The 20,972-nt window shown below is 50.9% G+C and overlaps 2 long non-coding RNA genes across 2 annotated transcripts in view; both read left to right on the top strand.

Annotated features, from left to right (window-relative positions):
• The first annotated feature begins 428 nt into the window (after positions 1 to 428).
• Positions 429 to 8,794, top strand: LOC144582906 (uncharacterized). The gene is made up of 3 exons (XR_013536465.1): positions 429 to 619; positions 3,115 to 3,269; positions 3,549 to 8,794. It is a non-coding gene; the product is annotated as an uncharacterized LOC144582906 (long non-coding RNA).
• Positions 8,795 to 18,915: 10,121 nt separating this feature from the next.
• The window catches only part of LOC108591947 (uncharacterized), a 6,057-nt gene continuing 4,000 nt past the window's right edge, over positions 18,916 to 20,972 (top strand). The window contains exons 1-2 of the long non-coding RNA XR_008481833.2: positions 18,916 to 18,993; positions 20,164 to 20,369. This is a non-coding gene — a long non-coding RNA (uncharacterized LOC108591947). The remainder of the gene's footprint in view (positions 18,994 to 20,163; positions 20,370 to 20,972) is intronic.

The raw sequence follows: 20,972 nt of genomic DNA, 5'->3' as shown, positions 1-20,972 counted from the left end.
ATCTTTTTGTGAACATGCAGAAAGGAGTGGAAAATACAGCTGGTTTCCTGTGATTGGGACCCATAGGCTGGAAAGACAGGGCCAGTGAGGTAGGAGTGGGGAGAGGGAGGGCTCAGGGCCCTACAATCGTGCTACTGAGTTGCAGGGGACAGTACTCTGTTTCGGGAAGAATTAAAGACGGCGAGACTGTATGCAGAGCAACCTACTGGGCTACTGAAGTAGATCAGAGGCTAACTGAGGGCCTGAATCCAGCGGCGGAGTGAGGGCAAGGAAGGGGTGAGCCGGAGACTCACTAGGACAGAGAGCCTTGTCGGGGCAGGGCGGGGCGGGGGAGGAGCGCGGGGCCCTTCTCCAGTTTCTGGCTCAGGTAATTGGGTGGGTAATAGTGGCGCTGCCAGGACAGGAAGATAAAGGGCAATAACGTCTGACTATGTAGACTGAGGAGCCTGTAAGACATGGAAGTGGAGATCTCTCCTAGGGTTAGGTCAGCAGAGGCTGGGACACTGACCAGCATCCCTTCTGTGCCTTTCTCTTCCTCTAGAGCACAGCTGCACTACAGTCTCCAGCCTCCCTGGAAGCGATGTACAGCCGTGTTACCCGTGGGATGTGAGCAGAACAGGTCTGTGCTCCTGCAGGTGTGGCGCTCGGGAAACTTCCCACATTCCCTCCTGCATCCACCAGCTACTGGGAGGACTGGGAGGATGTGCGGGAGGACAGTGCTGCAGGACAGGAGGACAGTGCCACAGGACGGGAGGACAGTGCCACAGGACGGGAGGACAGTGCTAAGGAGAGACAGGAAGAGAGGAGACACTGGCACAGGCCTGTCAATCACAGAGCTACAGGCTAAGGAGAGACAGGAAGAGAGGAGACACTGGCACAGCCTGTCAGTCACAGAGCTACAGGCTAAGGAGAGACAGGAAGAGAGGAGACACTGGCACAGCCTGTCAGTCACAGAGCTACAGGCTAAGGAGAGACATAGGAAGAGAGGAGACACTGGCACAGACTGTCAGTCACAGAGCTACAGGCTAAGGAGAGACATAGGAAGAGAGGAGACACTGGCACAGACTGTCAGTCACAGAGCTACAGGCTAAGGAGAGACACAGGAAGAGAGGAGACACTGGCACAGACTGTCAGTCACAGAACTACAGGCTAAGGAGAGACATAGGAAGAGAGGAGACACTGGCACAGCCTGTCAATCACAGAGCTACAGGCTAAGGAGAGACATAGGAAGAGAGGAGACACTGGCACAGACTGTCAGTCACAGAGCTACAGGCTAAGGAGAGACATAGGAAGAGAGGAGACACTGGCACAGACTGTCAGTCACAGAGCTACAGGCTAAGGAGAGACGTAGGAAGAGAGGAGACACTGGCACAGCCTGTCAGTCACAGAGCTACAGGCTAAGGAGAGACGTAGGAAGAGAGGAGACACTGGCACAGCCTGTCAGTCACAGAGCTACAGGCTAAGGAGAGACGTAGGAAGAGAGGAGACACTGGCACAGCCTGTCAATCACAGAGCTACAGGCTAAGGAGAGACATAGGAAGAGAGGAGACACTGGCACAGACTGTCAGTCACAGAGCTACAGGTTACAGAGAGACATAGGAAGAGAGGAGACACTGGCACAGGCCTGTCAGTCACAGAGCTACAGGTTACAGAGAGACATAGGAAGAGAGGAGACACTGGCACAGCCTGTCAATCACAGAGCTACAGGCTAAGGAGAGACGTAGGAAGAGAGGAGACACTGGCACAGCCTGTCAGTCACAGAGCTACAGGCTAAGGAGAGACATAGGAAGAGAGGAGACACTGGCACAGCCTGTCAGTCACAGAGCTACAGGCTAAGGAGAGACGTAGGAAGAGAGGAGACACTGGCACAGCCTGTCAGTCACAGAGCTACAGGCTAAGGAGAGACATAGGAAGAGAGGAGACACTGGCACAGACTGTCAGTCACAGAGCTACAGGCTAAGGAGAGACAGGAAGAGAGGAGACACTGGCACAGGCCTGTCAATCACAGAACTACAGGCTAAGGAGAGACATAGGAAGAGAGGAGACACTGGCACAGCCTGTCAGTCACAGAGCTACAGGCTAAGGAGAGACAGGAAGAGAGGAGACACTGGCACAGCCTGTCAGTCACAGAGCTACAGGCTAAGGAGAGACGTAGGAAGAGAGGAGACACTGGCACAGCCTGTCAGTCACAGAGCTACAGGCTAAGGAGAGACGTAGGAAGAGAGGAGACACTGGCACAGCCTGTCAGTCACAGAGCTACAGGCTAAGGAGAGACGTAGGAAGAGAGGAGACACTGGCACAGCCTGTCAGTCACAGAGCTACAGGCTAAGGAGAGACGTAGGAAGAGAGGAGACACTGGCACAGCCTGTCAGTCACAGAGCTACAGGCTAAGGAGAGACGTAGGAAGAGAGGAGACACTGGCACAGACTGTCAGTCACAGAGCTACAGGCTAAGGAGAGACAGGAAGAGAGGAGACACTGGCACAGCCTGTCAGTCACAGAGCTACAGGCTAAGGAGAGACATAGGAAGAGAGGAGACACTGGCACAGCCTGTCAGTCACAGAGCTACAGGCTAAGGAGAGACAGGAAGAGAGGAGACACTGGCACAGCCTGTCAGTCACAGAGCTACAGGCTAAGGAGAGACAGGAAGAGAGGAGACACTGGCACAGCCTGTCAGTCAGAGAGCTACAGGCTAAGGAGAGACGTAGGAAGAGAGGAGACACTGGCACAGCCTGTCAGTCACAGAGCTACAGGCTAAGGAGAGACGTAGGAAGAGAGGAGACACTGGTACAGCCTGTCAGTCACAGAGCTACAGGCTGACAGTCCCCGAGGAGGTGAGGGAGAATTGAAACCTCACATGGGAGGGGAATCAGGTCTTCTCAGAGAAGGGGAAGAGAGAGAAGGTCAGTGCAAAGATAAATCAGCCTGCAGGTGTTGGAAACTTAACGTCCCTCCTCCCAACCAAATTTGTCCTCTGTCAACAAGGAAGTGGGGATCTGCCCAGAGAGTTCGGATGGCAAAGGCTGCAAGGAGTCTGAGAAAAGCAATCAAGCTAGAATCACACCCAAGATTTTGGGAAAAAAGTGCTGAAGTCAAGGAATTTTCATTCCCACAGGAAATTCAGACCTTGAAGAACCTTTGCAGTATCTGCAGAAGCCTTTGCCCCCAAACAAGGTGACCCAGAGACCAGGCTCTGGGGGTGGCGGTCTGGCTGTGCAGAAGGCAGGATGGACTTGGATGAGATGAGAGATCACTGAGTTGCTGACCAAGGTAGTTTGCAGAGAGAGAATGGGGGCCTGACGTCCAGCCATGTTCTAAGAGCAGGGTGGGGCTGAGAAACATGAAAGCTAGACTAAGTAGCCAGCTGGATATGACGGTCAGGACCTTGGTCTTGGGTGGGTACCTGGGGCAGCAAGTGTGGCCTTGGGAGACTCTTCCACCCCAGCAGATGCTGACATCCACACCATTACACAGCAGAATCCCATCACCCAGGAGCAAAAGAGCAGTCCCTAAACCACCTCGTCTTCTACCCACTCCCTTCTGTTACAGAAACACTGAACCCCAGGGGCATAAAGTCCCTTATCCATATCACAGAGTTAATGGCCAAGCCAGCAATGGAACCACAAGTGATTGTAAAAGAAAGAGAAAAGAGTCCAGGAGTCCATGAGAGGAAGAAGAAGGGAGGAGGGGCATTCATTCACGCATGTATGCATTCCTCCACTCATTTCTTCCTTCAGCAAGTGAGTATAGCCTTTTAGCCACTGAAGCCACAAACATGAATAGAAATATGAAGGGTATCCGCCTTGAAGGAACTTCTAGCCAGAGAGGGGACATCAAATGTGTAGCACGCAGTGGGATGTGAAGGAGGAAATGGTCATTTCTGCCTGAGGTGCTGGAAGATGAGTACCAGGAAAAGCTTCCAAAAAGAAGCCACTTGGGCCAGTGTGGTGGCTCACGCCTGTAATCCCAGCACTTTGGGAAGCTGAGGCAGGCAGATCACTTGAGGTCAGGAGTTTGAGTGCAGACTGGCAAACATGGTGAATCCCTGTCTCTATGAAAAATGCAAAAATTAGCCAAGCGTGGTGGTACATGCCTGTAGTCCCAGCTACTGGGGAGGCTGAGGAGGGAGGATCTCTTGAACCTGGGAGATGGAGGTTGCTGTGAGCTGAGAACGTGCCGCTGCACTCCAGCCTGGGGACAAAGTGAGACCCTGTCTCAAAAAGAAAAACAAAAGCCAGCCAGTCGAACTGAGTGTGGAAAGATGCGGGGGACCGAGTGGAAGAGGCCATCTCAGCAGAGAGAGTGGGGGTGCCAGGCCTGGCGGGTGGGCTAGGGGGATTGTGTCTGAGCAGTTTGAGAAGGAAAATGGCCCTCCATTGAGTGGGTGAGCAGGTGAGTGCTTCTTGGACATCATGTTTGGATTGGTTAGGGACTGTAGGAGAAAACTCCCAGAGAGCTCTGGGTGCAGCAGGTGGCACAGTTTTGCCATTGGTGTACCTGGCAGATGCCTATTGGTCACTGGAGGGGGGAGTCAGCTGCCCAAGTTACTCAGCCTGGCAGTGGGGGAGGCAGAGCTCGGAACAGGCCTGCTGGGCTCCAGGACCGGGCGGCTGCCACACAACAGCACGGAGGGCCCTGGATCCCAGAGTCAGACTCGTAAATAACGCAAATGAGAAGTGACAGTGCTAGCATCTAGGAGGGAGCATCTGAGGGAGGAATGGTTCACTCCAGCTGGGAAGGGGGCATCCGAGGTGGGATCTTGAGGGCCGAGGAGGACTTTGACAGACAGAGAGGACTGGGAGTCATGGAGTGGCAAAAGCTCTCTACTGGGGACACCGTGAATTATTCTGATGGAATTTCTTCCTTAGGGAGGGCGCGTCCATGGATTTCAAAGCAATGAGCAGCTGAAATCTGCGTTTCCTCCAGCTGTGGCTCTGCTGGTGGGCCCAGCCCTCATTCTCTAACCTGCCAGAGTCAGTGATTCTCTCAGGAGGGCGTCTGCGTACTGTTTGTCCTCTTTGTCTGGCATTTTAGAAGAATTTTTTGTTTGTTTGTTTGAGACAGGGTCTCACCCTGTCACCCAGGCTGGAGTGCAGTGGTGCAATCTTGGCTCACTGCAGCCTCCACCTTCTGGGCTCAATCGGTGCCGAGTAGCTGGGCAGACAGGCATGCACCACCTCACCTGGCTAATTTATTTATTTATTTATTTTTGTAGAGACAAGGGTCTCACTATGTTGCCCAGGCTGGTCTCAAACTCGTGAGCTCAAGTGATACTCCAGCCTTGGCCTCCTGAAAGTATTGAAATTACAGACATAAGCCACTTGGCTCAGCCCTAGCACTTTGTTGATGCTAAATAAGTGTTTATTGAATGAATGGATGGATGGATGGATGGAAAAGGGATATGCAAAAATACCTCTATCCTTCCATTATTGGGTAGATCTTTTGTAACTCTGAGAAAACAGAAGGTTTGTTTACCACAGGGCCCAACATTTAGCTTCTTTCTCTGAGGTTCTGAATGTTTTGTTTGTGTCACAAACACCTGTGGTGTCTGCTGAAACCTGTAGAACCCGTAGAATAAAGTTTTAAATGTTAAAATATTAATATATGGGATCACAAAGAACACATTTATATTAAAATACAGTTATTTGAATATTTTAAGAAATATATAGATATACTTGTTCATTAACACCTTATAACGAGATCTACGCTCAGGTCTCATTAATTACTGCAATTTGAAAGCCGTGATGAGCATAATGACATTTAAAAATCTCTGCAGCAACTGTAATAGGTCTAAAAATATCTATGATTTTCTTCTGTTGACAGTCACGAAACTGGTAACACTAATATCGTCTGTATCGTCTAAGTGACAATTAAAGATTAATGAAACAAAGATGCCTTTTTTTCCCATCCAGATTTTTCCAGCCACTGAATTCCATCCCTGGTTATGAGCTTCCTCAGCAGCCTCTCCTGCTGTTATTGCAAAGGCCATGGTCGCTGAGGAAGAGCCATACCTGAGACCAGGCCCTGCTGAGCCTGCGACTGAAGTCACTGCAGGAAGGTGGGGTGGGGAAACCATGTTGCTGGGGTTTAGAATAATTTTGGTTCCTTGGTTGCAGAAGGAAATGGTAGAGTCAAGTCGTTTGCTTTGCCTAAAACCATGCAGGATTTGTCTCCAGAAAAACGACTGGGCTCAGACGCTCTAATGGGTGGAGTAGGCTCCTGACTTGGTGGCTTTTAAGCTCTGAATTTTCTCCTCTTACCTCAGCTGATAAGAACTCAATGAAACCCTTGTATAAATACCTTGTGTTACCAGCAGTCGGCTGAAGGATTTTTTTTTTTTTTTTTTGTCATTTGTCTTCTGGGCTGTGCATTAACTTAGAGATGAGGAGAAAGGAACAATAAAAGCTGGAGCTGACGGAGTGTGTGGAAACTCAGCATTTCTGCATTTGGCTTAACATTTCTGCAGGACAGTCTGGCAACATGTACCCCAAACCTTAAATCTGTGCATATAAACTTTGGTTAGTAATCCTGCTGCTAAAATGTTTTCTTAAGAAAACTATTTTTCATAAAGATATGTATACAAAATGTTTATTGGTGTTTTAGATAATAATAAAAAATAGAATAAATAAAACACAAACCAAGCAAAAGAAGAAAAAAGGAAGAAACCATTTGCAACATATCACAAAAAGTGCAAAACAAAATGCGACCAAGATTCAAGAAGATTACAGCCTGCTAGCAATTTGGAAAGCTAAACAAATATACACCAGCAAAGCTAGAGGCACTTGCACGAAATGTTAACAGTGGTCATCTTTGCCTGTGGGATTCCTGATTAGTACTGTTTTTCCCCATGTGCTCTTCTAGGTTTTCTAAAGTTCTTACAGGGCGCATGTATTAGGTAGCTCAGTGAGAGGTATTTATTTTTGAGAACATGAACGCTAAATTTGTGTCTGAAAGAAGGATCAGTGCATTTGCTCTGAAAAATCATTTCTTGGCAAAATTAGAGCTCAGTTCAAGTCTATCTTCTATCTCCTAACAGTGTGACTTCAATAAGACAATCTGGATTTTGGGTGTTTTGTTGTTTGTGTGTTTATTGACACAGATTCTCCCTCTGTTGCCTGGGCTGGAGTAGCACCATCCTTGATCCTCACCGAGATAACTTGGAAAGGTTTGGATGGGAGCTGGCCTGGTGGCTCCCCTCTCAAGGCTCCTCCTCCCACGAAATACGGACAGCAAGCTTGGTGGTGAGGCAGGTCTCCCACTTACTGCTTCCCCACTTACTCCTCTCCCAGCTCCCACTTACTGCTCTCCTAGCTCTCCCAGCTCTCCCACTTACTGCTGTTATAAGCAAGCAAGCCTTTTGGGCTTCCATCTGCACTGGGACATGGAGATGAGAGTAGTGAGTGTCTCCTGGGGCTTGGGGACCACTGGGTTTGTTGGGCCCCTCCAAACTCCAGAGCCCTTGCTTCCTCCTTCTCACCTGAAGGAGGCAGGGGTGGCAGCAGGAGGACCCAGGTGACTCCAGCAGGGAACACAGGTTCCTCTTGCTAAAATTGCAGCCTTCTGGAATTTGCTAACTTTACGTGTCTGAAATTCCTCATGCTCTGCTTCAGCCTTACAAACCTTTCCTTTGAGAAAATGACTACATCTCAGTTGTAAATAATATTTAGAGTACCTTTGTGCCTTCACTACCCCAATCTCCAGTGACTGTCTTCAACAGACTGAGCAAACCATCTGTGGTTCTCTCCAGGACTGTTGGGTCCCTCTGCCCACCATCAACAGGCAGATTCCAATCACTCTTCCTAGTGTGGCTGAGGGAGGTCCTTCAGGTGAGGATGAGGGGAGGGACCGATGTCTTGGGCTCCATGGAGGCTTCCCTCGGGTGATGGTGGAGGCAGAAGGGAGCTGGGCTCTGATGAGGGAGGAGTTGGTCAGGAGTGGTTGTCACAGGCACAGCAACGAGAAGCCCATGTGGCGGGGGGCTGAGAGCCCTGCAAAAATGAGCCAGCCGGGTGTGTGCAGAGCTGATGGGTCGGGTCTTATGCCTATGCCTAGTCAGGATTCTCCAGAGAAATGGAACCAATGGGATAAAGATATAGATATCGATGTGGATACATAAAAGGCGAATGTAAGCGGGGGTGAATTGTGGGAGCTGGCTCATGTGATGACAGGGCTGAGAAGTCCCACAGTGTGCTGTCTGCAAGCTGGAAGACCACCGGAGCTGGTGGCACGATTCAGTGTGAGTCTGAAGGCCTGAGAACCTGGTGCTCTGACATCCAAAATCAGGAGAAGATGGTTAAACCAGCTCAAGCAGAGAGAGCCAACGCTTCCTTCCTCTGTCTGTGTTCTACTCAGGCCCTCGGTGGATGGGGTGAGGTCCACTGACACTGGGCAGGGCCACCTGCTCTATTCGGCTCACCGATTCAAATGTTACGGTTTCCAGAAACCCTCATAGACACTCCCGGACATCATGCTTTGCCGTCCACTGAACATCCCTTAGCCCAGCCAAGTTGATCCATCAAACGCAGCATCACGATGCCTCTGTCGCTCTTTCCTTCACTCCACCCATGCACCTGTATGTGCTGAGATCTCCATGGAACTGCTCTACATACTATATAGCTCCGGACGTCATAGCATAGTTCCTACTGCCTGGGAACAGAGAAAGGCACTTGCCTCCAGCTGTCATTTAGAAAAAGTGCTGGGTGAGTGTGAGTTTAAGGGGCAGCCCACTGATGCTAAGGAGGAAGGGACCAGTTCTGCTGCAGATGTGGGGAGGGAGGGACTACCAAGTGGAAGGAAGGGAGGTGTAGGAACTGGTTCTTGCAGCCAAAGCCCAGGCTGCTCACCGTAGAAGAGGCTGGCACACAGCAGGTGGCAGGCTCCGGGGCTACCAGGAGAGCTGAGGCAGGCAGGCGGGCCTGTGCCCAGACTCCCCTTTAGGAATCCTGTGTGGACATTCGTGCGGCAGTGTGGGTTGGGGGCCGGGGGCGGGGAAGGGGCCATAGGTGACACTGCAGTGCAGAGGCCACTTGGGCAGCTGTAGCCACCTGCACTGGCAGGAGGGAGCAGGTCTGAGAACTATTTAGGAATAAAAGGATGGTTGGAATGTGATGGGTTGGGAAAGGAAGGGAGGGCCAACAGCAGCTGGTGCTGTGCGGGCAGTCAGCGTGTTCCAGGTCGCGAAGCCGAGTTCAGTTCTGAGTTGGTTATGGGGCAGCCCTGTGGAGAAACCAGCGGGCAGTTGGTTGTTGGGATTTGGAGCTGGGGTGGGGAGGGGCCTAGGCTGCCGCCAAGCTTTACAGATAGCATGGCCCTGGCGAGGGGCTCTGCCACAGAGCCAGGCAGCTGGGGGCATCCTAGTGCTCTGCCTACAACTGTGGGCCATTCCTTTCCCCTCTCTGTGCCCGGCTTCCTCCTCTGTCGTGTGGAGCACATTAGGTTGGTGAGAACTGAGTGAGATGTGTGTGTTAGTTATTAATATGACTGTTTGGGACTCTGCAGGTTGTAAGCCGTGGCTGAAACCTTGGGTGGATGCAACCACCCAGGGAGAGCTTTGTGAGTGAGCGGGGAGGGGCCCCAGGGCCCCAGGACAGCGGGGAGCCTGGTGGGGAGGAAGGTTTTCTCACTTGGCTTCTGAGTATCTGAGGCAAAATGATGTAGAGGGGTTGTGGTTTAAAATCCCTTTAAAATAAATTCTCACCAGACCTATTTCTAAGTATATAAAAAACTGAGTTTTATGAGCAATCTGAATTAAACATTTAACTGTTATATTTCTGAATGTACAAATCAACACAGTACACACCGTACAGGACACTTAGAGGCACCTGGGACCCTGTTGAGTCCACACCTCGCTGGTAAGGAGCTGTGTGACCCTGGGAAGTCACTGAGCTCTCTGAGGCTGAGTTTATTCACTGCAAAATGAGTCAGTTGGTTTAGAATTGTTGCTTGGGTTCCTTTCAGCTCTGGGTCTAGCTCCCTTCCCTTTCCCCTTCCCCTTCCTTCTCCTCCTTCTCTTCTTCTTTGATGGAGTCTTGCTCTGTTGCTCAGGCTGGAGTGCAATGGCACGATCTCGGCTCACTGCAATCTCCACCTCCTGGACTCAAGTACTTCTCCTGTCTCAGCCTCCAGAGTAGCTCGGATTACAGACATGCGCCACCACACCCAGCTAATCTTTGTACTTTTAGTAGAGACAGGGTTTCACTATGCTGGTCAGGCTGATCTCAAACTCCTGACCTCAGGTGATTCGCCTGCCTCAGTTTCTCAAAGTGCTGGGATTATAGGCGTGAGCCACCGCACCCAGCCGGATCTAGCTTTAAGGGCAACCAAATGTGAGCCTGGTTTTAGTTACTAGATATACTTGAAAATTAAATGCCGGGTCATCTTTAAAAGCATGGATATAGAGGGCAGGCGGGAGGGGACAGTGGAGTGGACGGCGCTCAAGTCTAGGAGTCTGACGCTAACACTGACTCTGGCTGGTCCCCAGTGTTTCCAGAAGGGCGGGTCGGCCGGTCACTCGGACGGTCGGGACCCCGGCCTGGGAGCCTCTGTGCTGGAGGTGCGCACACCCCCAGCACCACGGCAGACACAGTTGCTGCCCTTGCCGTGTTTCCAGTCAGTGGAGGAAGCGAGATGCTGAACGAGTCCCAGAAATGAATGAAAAAATTCTAAGGCCACGGGCAAGTCGCTGGAGTTCTCCGGGCTTCAATTTCCTTCCCTGGAAGGCAGGGTAGAAATGTTGAACTCGGGTTAGCTCGGCTGTTCTGAGAGTCAATGTGCTAATGTGTTTTATTTAGTAGTATTTGGCGGGGTTTGTGGAGACACACTCAGGACCGTGAGAGTTGATGAATGAGGACCGAGTGGTCAGGTTATAAGAAGAGGACGGCGGGGTGAATGAGTCTTCAGACTGCGCAGTGATGGCCCCCAAGAGTTGCAAGCTCAGATTCTGCTTCCGAGCTACCGCAGAGAGAGGAAAGGTCATCTGCCTGATGCTGGCCACTCTGGCTTGACATTTTTCAGTGGCTTCCTGTGGCTCTTAGATAAAATTCCAGCCCCTTCCCGGGTCTCACACCCTCCCCTCCTCTTGCCAGCTCTTTAGTTCCACAGCACAGAGAAGCCAAATTTCTGCCTTTCTGGGGCCAGCTGTGTGCCTGCTGTCTCATTCTTCAGTCCTAGCCCGGCTCACCAACCTCTTCCTCTAGGACTCTTCTCCGCCCTGGGTCGCCGCCAGCTCTGCTCCGGAGGCTGCCTGGTGGGCTCCCCTTGCTGTTTGTAAATGTGGGCCTGTCTTCTCTCTAGTCTGCACTCCGTCCCTCCCAGGGTGCTTGACACAGAGTAGGTGCTTGGGAAATGTCAGTAGAATGAGGGGATCTGTTGACAGTACACAGCGTTCCCATCCTAAGGTCTTCAAGTCAGGGTCCCTCCGCACCTTCAGAAAGAATGAGCCACGTGACGTGGTGGACACAGCTTGGCCCAGGGCCTGTCCACTGGGATTGCAAAAATGGTGACCTGAGAGGAACAAAGGAGGCTGGTGGAAAAACAATTTGAGATGATGAGACCTGAAGTGGGAGTTCACTGGAAGCAGGGAGGGAAAGGAGAAGGGGGAAGCTGTCAGTTTTAAGATAGTTTACACAAAGCTTGCAAGGATGCACTAGGAAGCCTGCCTTCTATCACCAGCCCCTTAAGGTGCATCTGTAAAAGTTAATGAGGTTTTTGGAAGTAAACAAAAGGTCAGCCCCGGAAAATAAAAAGCCGAGGACAGTACAAACCCATAGAGTTAGGGGGCAGGTTTTAAGGCAAAGACCACAAAGGTGAAGGGCCAGTGACTAATCACAAATTATCCACAGGGTAGACGGGCAACAGGCAATCAAGTTCACATGGTAAAAACTTCTCAAACATGTTGAGCTGGGCAGATGGCATAGATGGTAAACCTCAAGGTGAAATAACACCAGAACCTTGGAAAGTCATAGCAACCACTCCACACAGCATTCCACAACTAGACAGTGCTCCAGATCGTTATCTCCTCCTCCCCACCCCCAGCGCCCTCCCTCTTTCTCTCCTCTCACTCACCACTCCTCTCACTCACCACTCCTCTCACTCTGCCACATTGGAGATGGCTGCTTCAAAACAGTAGGGCATGTCCTTTCCAGGCAGCTTCCACATTAACGATTCCAGAATCTTCACACCATCCTCACTTGCTGAATTAAATGGGATTGGAAGATGTGTGGTTTTCAGACGTAGGGAAGACGTGCTGAGTTTAATGACATAGGTCAGCATACCAGGTAGTTTAAGAGAATTATTGGCCAGGCACAGTGGCTCACACCTGTAATCCCAGGACTTCAGGGAGCCAAGGAGGTTGGATCAGTCGAGGCCAGGAATTCGAGACCAGCCTGGCCAGCATGGTGAAATCCTGCCTCTACTAAAAATACAAAACATTAGCTGGGCGTGGTGGCACACACCTGTAATCTCAGCTACTCTGAAGGCTGAGGCAGGAGAATTGCTTGAACCCTGGAGGCAGAGGTTGCAGTGATCTGTGATCATGCCACTATACTCCAGCCTGGGTGACAGAGTGAGACTCTGTCTCCAAAAACGAACAAACAAAAAACCCCACACAAGAAAATTAGCCACTTGTAAAAATATTTACTTGCCAATTAAAAAATGATCCAGAGCCTACATGAAAAAAACCTTAGGAATTTAAGACAAAATACTCTTTTCCATGTGACCCATCACCGTGAAGTAACTTTCAGGAAGATTCTCAGGCCCCGTAGGCTGAGTTCATACAAGTGTGTGATGGCGCCTTCCTCCGTGGGTCAGACCACATCTGAGTATTGTTCTGTTCTCTGCCCTGTACCTTCTATAGGACATGGATAAACTCACGGTGCTTGCAGGGAAGGTGATCAGAAAGGAGAAGACCCTCAAGGTTATGAGCTGTGGGGAAAAAAGGAAGCAAGATTCCACTCATGTCACCATCCACCTTCCACCCAAACCAGAGCCTTCTCACTAATTTTAGATTCCTGTACTTTACACAGGCCCTCTGGGATCCAGGCACCGTTCTCCATTCCCCAGCGTTCCCCGCTGAGTTCTAACACCTGCTGCGTCTCCCGAGGCTTCCTCTGGGCCAACTCACCTCCACCCATCTCCCACACAGCTCTCAGGGGGAGCTTCGCAGAGGCGCCTCTGTTTGTGGCCCTCCCTGTTAAAACCCTTAATGAACACTCATGCTTTCCCCGTCCAACCCAAGCCTTTCATGATCTAACCCACTGTGACAGCCTCCTCCTAGGTCCCCATTCCCAGGCACCCTGGGTTCTGGCCAGGCCACACACCCAGCAGGTTCCCCATCAGGCCAAATGCCTTCTCATCTCCATGCTTTTGCATCTGTGGGGTGCACTAGGACAGATATTCAACTTCGAGACCTCAAGGACAGAAACTCAAACTCAAAGGAAAAGAGAAAGGACCTACGTGAATAGAGCAGTGTACGCCCAAGTAGAAGGTGGCCCTCAATGAAAGACACGTCCCGGTAAGATTCCGCCCCACCCCAGTGTTTCCTAAGTTGAATATGTTCGCTTATTGGGATAGGGAGGAGGTGGCAGAATAGTTCTAACTGTACAGCCTTTCAGTCTCCTGAACTCAGAGGCAAGACACAGTTTTTGTCACTAGTGGAAGATCCCCAGGGAAAACTCTGAGGGGCTGTGGCCAGGGAACAGGAGCATACTCTGATTTGCTACCCTGCACCAGAGAAGGACAGCACTGCTCTGAGATCCTACTAGGACCACATGGAGGGAGGGAAGCAGGGAAGGTGGCTCTTCAAAGGAAAGGATGCTTGGAGACAGACCACTATGGCTTCTTTCTTGCGAGCCTTCCCTGACCTCCCCTGGCCTTCCCCAAGAGCCAGGCTCATCCTCCTGGGTACTTCTGGAAGTCCTCATGAACACCAGTCTTCTGGCCTGAGTTATGGCACCACTGTGGTTTTTTTTTGATGATGTGCCTTCTCATCCATCCGATACAAGTTCTCAGCAGGCAACAATTCTGGGGTCATCTTCTGTCTGCTATCCATATCCACCCTCCACCCTCTCCCCACTGCTCTCCCATATGGATGGCACCCTGATGTCCTGTGCCCTCTGGGTTCTGGGGACATTTGGCCACTGTGGCTCATTATCAGCAGGAGATGAGAGCAGAGTACTTGGTCTCTCTGGCTGCTTCCCTACAGGGTTCCTGTGAGCTCATGGCCTCCTGACTGAAGGCTACAGACCCTCTGTCAGGAAGTCCTCCCCCCATAGCTTCGGGTTCTGGAAGCAGCTCCCCTCCCTCAGCCCTGCCCACCTTGTTCTGCTCTTCATGGCCCTGAAAGCCTGCTCTATCTCCTCAGGGTTCCCTATACTCTGCCCACACTGAATAGATAGCTCCTTTATTAAACTCTCCTCCTCCTACCAGTTGGAGTGTGCCCCCCAACGCCCTGATCCCTGCCTGGACTTTGACTCCCAGTGTCCTGTTCATGTTTGTTGTCCCAGGATCCAGCTCAGTGCCTGCCACACCATAGACCCTGAATAAGCTCACGGATCATGGAATGATTAAACGTCAGCGGGATATAGGAGTATTGAGACCGATATGGAAAATGGATTAGAGGAGCAGCCTTCAAGATTGTTTTCACCAGGTCTCACGGTAGGAAACATTCCCTATTGCAAGGCAGGAAACACATCCATTTACATATAACCGAGCAAGAAGTTTCACGAAGCAGCACTTCTACGTGCAGCGCTCTGTGATCTTTTCTATTTAATTCTGCTCCATCAATTTTCAAATGAAATTCTCATTATGGTCCGCTGCATTGATTTCATGGCCCGAGAAATGACTGCAGCCCACAGCTTGGGAAGCACGAGCCTAGTGGCCGTTAGCTTTCCCTCCAGGTTGGAGAGTCTGTGATTCTGGAAGTGGAATCTGAAGGCACGAGTGAGGACGCGGCGATGTTGCAGTGACGATGCATTGGGTGGGAGTTGACTTTATTGCCTTGAGAAAGCAAAGGAGGCCAGGTGAGGTGGCTCATGGCTGTAGTCCCAGCACTTTGGGAGGCCAAGACAGGCAGATCACTTGAGGTCAGGAGTTCAAGACCGGCCTGGCCAACATGGCAAAACCCCATCTCTACCAAAAATACAAAAAATTAGCCAAGTGTGGTGGCACGCTCTTGTAGTCCCAGCTACTTGGGAGGCTGAAGCAGGAGAACTGCTTGAACTTGGGAGGCAGAGGCTGCGGTGAACCAAAATTGTGCCACTGCAGTCCAGCTGGGACAACAGAGCGAGACTCTGTCTTAAAGAAAAGAAAAAAAAATAGCAAAGGAAATTGCCATTCTATCTTCAGTTTTTTATAGAACTCTTACTCAGAGTTGGCTTTGTTATAGGTTTAACCTAACTTGGGAGCAGGAGATGGGGAGATTGGAGGGGTTTTTATTTTTGTTTTTTGGGGGGACAGGGTCTTGCTCTTTTGCCTAGGCTGGAGTACAGGGGTAAGATCTTTGCTCACTGCAACCTCCACCTCCCAGGTTCAAGGGATTCTCCTGCCCCAGCCTCCTGAGTAGCTGAGATTACAGGTGCCCGCCACCACACCTGGCTAATTTTTGTATTTTTAGTAGACACAGGGTTTCACCATGTTGGCCAGGCTGGTCTCGAACTCCTGACCTCAGATGATCCCCCTGCCTCGGCCTCCCAAATTGCTGGGATTACAGGCGTGAGCCACTGTGCCCAGCCCTGGAGTTCCTGATGGCCATGAGCAAATTGAAGCATTGGGTTCATTAGTATCCAGGAACCACAGGCCCTGAGAGCCAGCCATGCCCATGAGGGTTCAGGGTGAGCCTGACGCAGACGCTAATCTGGTGAGCTTGCCGCAGGCTTCCTGGAGCTCTTCCCTGTGTCCTTGCTGGCACCAGCAGCTTCCCTATAGCAAATACATTTCTCAGTGTCCTGGTTATGTGCAGGGCTAGACCGAATGCACAGCACAGGCCCGTCCGCACCGCCAGGGCTCTGCCACCCACTTGCTGTTGGGTTTTCTCTCAGTGCTTCAAAGTCAGCCCAAGCCTGTGATCTTGTCTACCTCAAAAACTGTATGATTCTATTTTAAAAACTGAGTTATGTATGTTCTCTAAGATGGAATCTCCTCTCCTAATTCACTCCCTGCCATTCTCTTGGTATCTAAACTGTGAGGCTAAAAGGGTAGATGATCATAGATATTCTATAGTCGTGATTCTGAATCAGATTCCCAAATGCTGCCGTCATCTGTCTGCAAGTTTCCTGAGAGAGAAAAATGCAGAAAAGGTAAGCCTCAGTAGGTGGGCAGACAGCCAGGTGGGGCATTGGGCTCAAATTTGAAAGGTAAGCCCTGGCAAGCTGGGCAGACAACCTCATTTCCCTGTTTGCTCGTCATTCTTCAAATTCACTTCAGCATCTACAATCCTTCAAGCACAGGGGAGAGAACAGTGAACAAAACAGAGGTCCTGTCCTCCTGAAGCTTATATTCTACTTGGGGAAACAGAAAAGAAATAAATAAAGATATATATATACCAGCACAGGGGATGGTGGTTAGTACTGTGCAGAAATCGGCTACGGCATGTGGTGGGCAGAGAGAGAGAGAGAGAGAGAGAGAGAGTGTGTGTGTGTGTGTGTATGTGTGTGTGTATGTGTGTGTGTATGTGTGTGTGTATGTGTGTGTATGTGTGTATGTGTGTGTATATGTGTGTATGTGTGTGTATGTGTGTATGTGTGTATGTGTGTGTATGTGTGTATATGTGTATATGTGTATGTGTGTGTATGTGTGTGTATGTGTGTGTGTATGTGTGTGTATGTGTGTATATGTGTGTGTATGTGTGTGTATGTGTGTATGTGTGTGTATATGTGTGTATATGTGTATATGTGTATGTGTGTGTATGTGTGTGTATGTGTGTGTATGTGTGTATGTGTGTGTATGTGTGTGTATGTGTGTGTATATGTGTATGTGTGTGTATATGTGTGTATGTGTGTGTGTATGTGTGTGTATGTGTGTGTGTGTGTATATGTGTGTGTATGTGTGTATGTGTATGTGTGTGTATGTGTGTGTATGTGTGTGTATATGTGTGTATGTGTGTATGTGTGTGTATGTGTGTGTATGTGTGTATATGTGTATATGTGTATGTGTGTGTATGTGTGTGTATGTGTGTGTGTATGTGTGTGTATGTGTGTATATGTGTGTGTATGTGTGTGTATGTGTGTATGTGTGTGTATATGTGTGTATATGTGTATATGTGTATGTGTGTGTATGTGTGTGTATGTGTGTGTATGTGTGTATGTGTGTGTATGTGTGTGTATGTGTGTGTATATGTGTATGTGTGTGTATATGTGTGTATGTGTGTGTGTATGTGTGTGTATGTGTGTGTGTGTGTATATGTGTGTGTATGTGTGTATGTGTATGTGTGTGTATGTGTGTGTATGTGTGTGTATATGTGTGTATGTGTGTATGTGTGTGTATGTGTGTGTGTATGTGTGTATGTGTGTATGTGTGTGTGTGTGTGCACGCACACGCATGTATATGCTTTATTGTAGCTAGTGGTGTCAGTGAGGGCTTTTTGAGGAGTGACATTTGAAGAAAGAGCTGAGTGAATTTGAGTCATGGGAATGCTGAGGGGAAAAGCACAGGGTGAAAAGAGGAGCATGTGCAGAGGCCTTCGGCCTCACGCGGCGGCTGGAGGCAGGCCCCGGGCCCTATCGCCGTGGTCTGCACAGCATTCTTTGTCCTTCCCCCCCTCACCCCTTGCCAAACCCTGGCCACTTTTTGGGCACATACTCAACAACTTTTTAGATTATTATTTTTAACTGTGGTAAAATACGCATACATTTAACATCGTAGCCATGTTTGTGCCACTCGGAAGCATTAAATATATTGATTGTTTGCAACTGTCATCATCACCATTTCCAGAATGTTCTTATAACCCAAACCAAAACTCTCTACCCGTGAAACACCAGCTCCCCACTCCTTCCTTCCCCGAGCCGCTGGCAGCCACTGTTTCCTTTCTGTCTCTGTAAATGGGACTGCTCCAGGTATTCCACGTAAGTGGAATCGCACAGCATTTGTCTTTCTGTGAGTGGCTTATTTCGCTTAAGCATGATGTTCTCCAGGTTCATCCATGTGGTGGCATGTGGCCAGAATGTCCTCCTTTTTCAATGATGAACCGAGCTCCACGGCGTGGATGTGCCACGTTTAGTTTCCCGGTTCATCCTTTGCCATTGGTGGACAGCGAGGTTGCTTCTGCCCTTGGCTGTTGTGGATAAGGCCGCTGGGGACACGGCCGTGCAAGGATCTCTCCAAGTCTCTCTTTCAGTTCTTTTGGGGGCATTCCGAGAAGTAGATGGACAGTTTTGGCTCCCTTTTCTTTGAGTTGCTTTGCACGTGGCCCCTTATTAGTTATGTCACTGCTGGGGGGACTGTCTTGACTGGCTCACCTGCTTTCCTCCTCTCAGCAGTAAGTTCCTGGGGGACAGGGAGCAGTGCTTGGCACTGCACCCCCTGATGCCATGGATGGCGTGGTCTCTGCCCCAGGAGGGTTTACACAGGGAGCGAGTCTGGGAAGGGCTGCTCCAGGAGGAGGGGTGGGCCGGGCTCGACAGAGCCTGCTCCTGCTTTGTATTTTTACATATTGGGCTTCTGTGATTTTGTTGGAAAGGAAACTCTGTTCCTAAAATAAAAATGGGGACAATCCATCTGCCTGTGAGGGAAATGAAAACCCATGGAGGCTAAATGTCCTGCCTGCTGTCCAGGTGCAGTGAGGGCTGTGGCCGGGACCAGGATCTCAGCTTCCCTGTTCTCTATCAGGGCTGATGCTGGGAACTGAGAGCCTTCTTTTGTTTTCCCTCCCACCTCTGGCTGCCTCTCCCTCCCTGCAAAGGTCAGGGCAGTGCCAAGGACAGAAGAGAGGGTAGACCCAGCCTTGGCCCTGCTAGGCTGGGCAGCCTGGGAGGTAGGGCCAGCGGGGGACACAGCCTGGCAGGTAGGGCCAGCGGGGGACACAGCCTGGCAGGGAGGGCCAGCGGGGGACACAGCCTGGCAGGGAGGGCTTGCTTTCCTGATCACGACCTTCAACCAGGTTCAGGGAGATCTGAGTGCCGAGGCCTTCAGAGCAGCGGCAGCCCCGGGTGGCTCAGGAGGACTCCCGAGGGCAGGAGGGCAAAGGCTGACGTTCTTCAGGCTCCGAGCCTGTCCCTCCCTGTGGAGGGGAACTGCTGCTTATCGGTGTGGACTAGACTGTGTGTATGTGTATGAGCGTGAGTGTGTGTGGAGGTGAGACAGAAAGGCCCAAGGGGTGTGTGTGTGTTGGGGGGTGAGTGTGTGTACGAGACAGACAGAGCAGTGTGAGGTAGAGAAGCAGGCAGAACCTTCCTCACAGAGTTTTGGGGGTTACGTGATCTGAAAAGCAATGGCCGTGTTGAAGGTTTTTTTGGTTACAGAGGCACAGACACAGAGACAGGCAGAGAGGGAGGGGGAGAGTGAGGAGAGGGTGGGAGGCCGCGGGAGGAACTACATATACTCTGGGAACCTCAGCGGTTTAGCTAAAGGGTGGAACCTGGGGAGAGCTCCCTTGCCTACTTGTCTCTTAGAAAGCTGATCATGCTTCCTTTCCTCTCCCGTTGTATTTTAAACTTAAATAACGCGGCCTCCATTGTGTAAAGCAAAATAATTTTCTGGATTCCCGGCCACAGCTCAGTGCACTGTGCTTAGGTAATCCGCCTGGCGGGGGATGGACCGTGGAAGTCTGCCGAGGAGGCTGCATCCCCTCTTGCTGGTTTGGATGCTGCTGTATGCCCAGCCTTCCAGGCCTGGCTCCCCCCAGTTCCCCAGCCAGCCCCCAGTGCAAATCACTTGGGCTTCATCTTATCTTTAGCAGGAGAACTGCTCCCAGATGTGTAGGATTAATGGTGAATCTTACGCAGCGCCCCTGGACGGAGATGGGTGACTCCAGGCCCTAAAAACTCTTCGCAGTGCAGGCTAGCGGGGAGCTCTGTCCCCGACCTGAGAGTTGAAGGAGCCCCCTCCCTGCTTTGTGATGGCGCCAAGGAGACATGTGCCCTTCCCCCACCCACATTGTCCACTTTAGCTTACAGGGCACCACAGGGGGCCTTCCGGTTAACATTTCCAGAAACGCTTTCTGTCTGCTTTCTAGGTGGATACTGACAGGAGCCCAGCTGGGAGGCCGTCCTGCAGGGCTGGCGAGCTCTGGCACTCCCGGACCCAGAACCGACTTGGTCCCTTGCAGCCATGGTGGCTGTACTAACCACACTCGACTCCACCTTTGCACTATGAAAAGCAAACAAGCAGACCGAAGAACTGTTTGCATTTGCCCCAGATGCTCCCTGGCTGCAGGAAGAGGTCCACAGGGAGCATGCAGGGAGAGGGAAAGGGAGACAGCCTTCTGCAGGGAGGGCAGGCTGGCTGCCTGGGCCCGGGGAGGGAGGGAGAGAGGGCTCCTCCAGCCCAGCAGAGGCCTGCGGAGGGGCCCTTGTGAGCACAGTGCATGAAGCCTGAAGAGGTGATGGTGCTGGATTCCCCAATGCCGGGCATATTCTGCATTTCAAGCAGAATAATAATAAGTAATCTGTTGGCTATGAGGTGGCAGGAGCTGTTCCTTAGAAGAGAAAGACGGAGACAGAAAGAGAAGCAGACACACAGAGAGACAGAGATGGAGACAGAAGGATGCCCAGAGGAATGGAGAGACAGAGAGAGACACACACATACAGATAGGCAAAGGCATAAAGAGGCCCCCGGCACCCCAGGGTTGTGTTGTAGGGTGGCTTTTTTGTTGTGAAGGCTCACAGCCTATTTGGCACGGTTGGCCGGCCTTGGCCTCCCGCCGCCATCATCCCTGCCCCAGGGAAGGCTGCCTGCTGGCTTCCTCCCACCCCCTTGCCACTGGCAGCAAAACTAAGCAGGGTTATGACATCAGCGACTTTTCCCCTTCTCAGCCCCGGGGGA

The sequence above is a fragment of the Callithrix jacchus genome, chromosome 5, assembly GCF_049354715.1.
Source record: "Callithrix jacchus isolate 240 chromosome 5, calJac240_pri, whole genome shotgun sequence".
In the NCBI taxonomy this organism is placed as follows: domain Eukaryota; kingdom Metazoa; phylum Chordata; class Mammalia; order Primates; family Cebidae; genus Callithrix; species Callithrix jacchus.
Note: the sequence above shows the minus strand (reverse complement) of the source record. Positions and strands in the feature narration are given on the sequence as shown.